This window comes from Artemia sp. Qi Xiang Cuo, chromosome 4 (genome assembly GCF_049724085.1).
Source record: "Artemia sp. Qi Xiang Cuo chromosome 4, ASM4972408v1, whole genome shotgun sequence".
Taxonomy (NCBI): Eukaryota; Metazoa; Arthropoda; class Branchiopoda; order Anostraca; family Artemiidae; genus Artemia; species Artemia sp. Qi Xiang Cuo.
The window spans coordinates 87,139,153-87,143,083 of record NC_142797.1 but is presented as its reverse complement, the minus strand read 5'-3'; positions in this window follow the sequence as shown (position 1 = coordinate 87,143,083).

The window sequence follows — 3,931 nt, the reverse complement described above, 5'->3', positions numbered from 1 at the left end:
AAATTTTTCAGTAGAAGATAGAAAAACCTATACCATACTTGTGAATATTTTCCCAGAAGATAAAAATTTCTACTTCAATTTTAAATTTTCTCAACGAAGTGAAGAAAAGTTCAAGTTCTAGTCATTATGCAAGATTCCACTTCAGTTCAGATTTTTCTCAAAGAGATGAAAAAATTTAAAATACTGTTCCAAATTTTTCATAGAAGATAGAAAGTTCAAGTTATCTTCTGAATTTTATTAAAGAACTTACAGTTCAATTTTAATTTCTCCAAAGAAAATAAAAATCTTCCACTTCAGTTCTTAATTTCACAAAGACACAAGGAAATTTTAGAGTTCTATTTGAAATTTCTCAGTGAAGTGAAGAAAAGTTCAAGCTCTCTTCTGAATTTTCTCAATCAAAAAGAAATTAGTTTTTGATCAATTCTATTTTTCCTAATAATATGAAAAAGGTTCCACTTCAGTTCAGATGTTTCCCCAAAGACATAAATTTTAAATTCTCCTCCAAATTTTTTGTAGAAGATAGAAAAAGTTACACATTGATCGTGAATATTTCACAATGAAGATAAGGAGCTAATTTTCTCACTGATGTGAAGAAAAGTTCAAGTTCTTTTCCTAACTATCCATATGAAAAGAAATAAGTTACAGATCAATTCTATTTTTCAAGAAAAAATAAAAAATTTTCACTTCAGTTCAGATTTTTCTCAAAGAGATGAAAAAATTTAAAATACTGTTCCAAATTTTTCATAGAAGATAGAAAGTTCAAGTTACCTTCTGAATTTTATTGAAGAACTTACAGTTCAATTCTAATTTCTCCAAAGAAAATAAAAATCTTCCACTTCAGTTCTTAATTTCACAAAGACACAAGGAAATTTAAAGTTCTATTGAAATTTTTCCGTAAAAGATAGAAAAACCTATACCATAGTTGTGAATATTTTCCCGGAAGATAAAACTTTCTACTTCAATTTTAAATTTTCTCAATGAAGTGAAGAAAAGTTCAAGTTCTAGTCATTATGCAAGATTCCACTTCAGTTCAGATTTTTCTCAAAGAGATGAAAAAATTTAAAATACTGTTCCAAATTTTTCATAGAAGATAGAAAGTTCAAGTTATCTTCTGAATTTTATTGAAGAACTTACAGTTCAATTCTAATTTATCCAAAGAAAATAAAAATCTTCCACTTCAGTACTTAATTTCACAAAGGCACAAGGAAATTTAAAGTTCTAATTGAAATTTCTCAATGAAGTGAAGAAAAGTTCAAGCTCTCTTCTGAATTTTCTCAATGAAAAAGAAATTAGTTTTTGATCAATTCTATTTTTCCTAATAATATAAAAAGGTTCCACTTCAGTTCGGATGTTTCCTCAAAGGCATAAATTTTAAATTCTCCTCCAAATTTTGTGTAGAAGATAGAAAAAGTTACACATTGATCGTGAATATTTCACCATGAAGATAAGGAGCTAATTTTCACATTGATGTGAAGAAAAGTTCAAGTTCTTTTCCTAACTATCCATATGAAAAGAAATAAGTTACAGATCAATTCTATTTTTCAAGAAAAAATAAAAATTTTCCACTTCAGTTCAGATTTTCTCAAAGAGACGGAAAAATTTAAAATTACTGTTCTAAATTTTTCATAGAATATAGAAAAAGTTATACATTGATCATGAAAAGTTAACTCAAGTCTGAATTTTATTAAAGAACTTATAGTTCAATTCTAATTTCACCAGAGAAAAATAAAAATCTTCCACTTCAGTTCTTAATTTCACAAAGACACAAAGATATTTAAAGTTCTCTTCTGAATTTTCTTAGAGAGAAGAAAAAAGTTATAGTTCAATTCTAATTTTTTTCAAAGAAAATAAAAAATCTTCAACTTTTTAATAAACATTCTATGCGCTCAACATGCTAATGTTTCCTAAGATAATAGAAATATAACAAAGTAATGCATAAAATATTTTTATTGAAGTAACAACATGTAGTAACAACATAAAGATATGTTTCAGACATTATTTTACATTATTAACATTGTCTGTCAATGCTCTTTTTATTTTACCTGCAATTTCACTGTCTATTATCACATTATTTTTACAGAGGCAACAGTTTTTGCGCGTTGACAAGATATGATTTATAATGTTGGTGCAGCAGTAGGCCCTTCTTTTCCTTACTGATTTCATTTGAATGCTAACACCGGAAAGATGACAATAAGATCTATCAACGGCTAACATGTTACCAGAACCATAAGCTAGAAGTTGCCCATCTTCATCAACTATTATTTTTAAGTTGGTATTCTCTTTGAGCACTAACTTCTATGGAAATGACACTTTCTCATATCCACCTTTTGAATGATGAAAATTCTTGACTACTCCAAAGGAATTTAACTCCTCACTGTCATGACAACGTAGGCACACATTCCCAATAAGATCTCCACTACTATTTGTCCCATAGTTCAATTATATTTCTTTGTCAGCATTCAAGGCAACAATGACTTTAACAGGTGCACACACTTTCTTCGAATAATTCATTTTCACGTCTTTTTTTAAAATATGTGGTGTAGGTGTTTATCCCTCCAATGGTAAAAATTACTGATTTAACGCACGCAATAAACTAGATAGTCTCGATAACCTACCATGGAGTACCACTGGGAAAGCCGCTTCCAATGTAAGAGCAAACATAGAGTACATTTGCTACACCCGCACGCATGCATAGTGAGCAAGAAATACAAAGTCGACCTGGGGGGATTTTCCGGCGAGTATGGTTAGGTTAGGTTAGACTAGATTAAGTTAGGTTAGATTAGGTTAGGTTAAGTCAGGTTAGGTAAGTTAGATTAGGTTAGGTTAGCTAGTAAACATCTCTCCATGTTTAAGTTAGGTTAGGTTATATTAAGTTAGGTTAGGTTAAGTTAGGTTAGTTTAGGTTAGGTTGGATTAAGTTAGGTTAAGTTAGGTTAGGTTAGGTTAGATTAAGTTAGGTTAGGTTAAGTTAGGTTAGGTTAGATTAAGTTAGGTTAAGTTAGGTTAGGTTAGCCTACGTACGCGCGCGTATAGGTTAGGTTAGGTTAGATTAAGTTATGTTAGGTTAAGTTAGGTTAGGTTAGATTAAGTTAGGTTAGGTTAAGTTAGGTTAGGTTAGATTAAGTTAGGATAGGTTAAGTTAGGTTAGGTTAGCCTACGAACGCGCGCGTACGTAGGCTAACCTAACCTAACTTAACCTAATCTAGCTTAATCTAACCTAACCTAACTTAACCTAACCTAACTTAATCTAACCTAACTTAACCTAACCTAACTTAATCCAACCTAAACTAACCTATATGCGCGCGTACGTAGGCTAACCGAACCTAACTTAACCTAACCTAACTTAACCTAACCTAACTTAACCTAACCTAACCTAACTTAACCTAACTTAATCCAACCTAACCTAAGCTAACCTAACTTAATCTAACCTAATCTAACTTAAACATGGAGAGATGTTTACTAGCTAACCTAACCTAATCTAACTTACCTAACCTGACTTAACCTAACCTAATCTAGCCTAAATTAATCTAGTCTAACCTAACCTAACCATTCTTGCCAGAAAATCACCCCCGGTCGACTTTGTAATTCTCTCTCACTATGCATGCTTGCAGGTGTAGCAAACGTACTCTATGGTTGCTCTTACATTGGAAGCGGCTTTCCCAGTGGTACTCCCTGGTAGGTTATCGAGACTATCTAGTTTATTGTGTGCGTTAAATCAGTAATTTTTTATCATTGGAGGGATAAACACCTACACCACATATTTTTTAAAAAAGACGTGAAAATGAATTATTCGAAGAAATTGTGTGCACCTGTTAAAGTCATTGTTGCCTTGAATGCTGACAAAGAGATATAATTGAACTATGGGACAAGTAGTAGTGGAGATCTTATTGGGAATGTGTGCCTACGTTGTCATGACAGTGAGGAGTTAAAT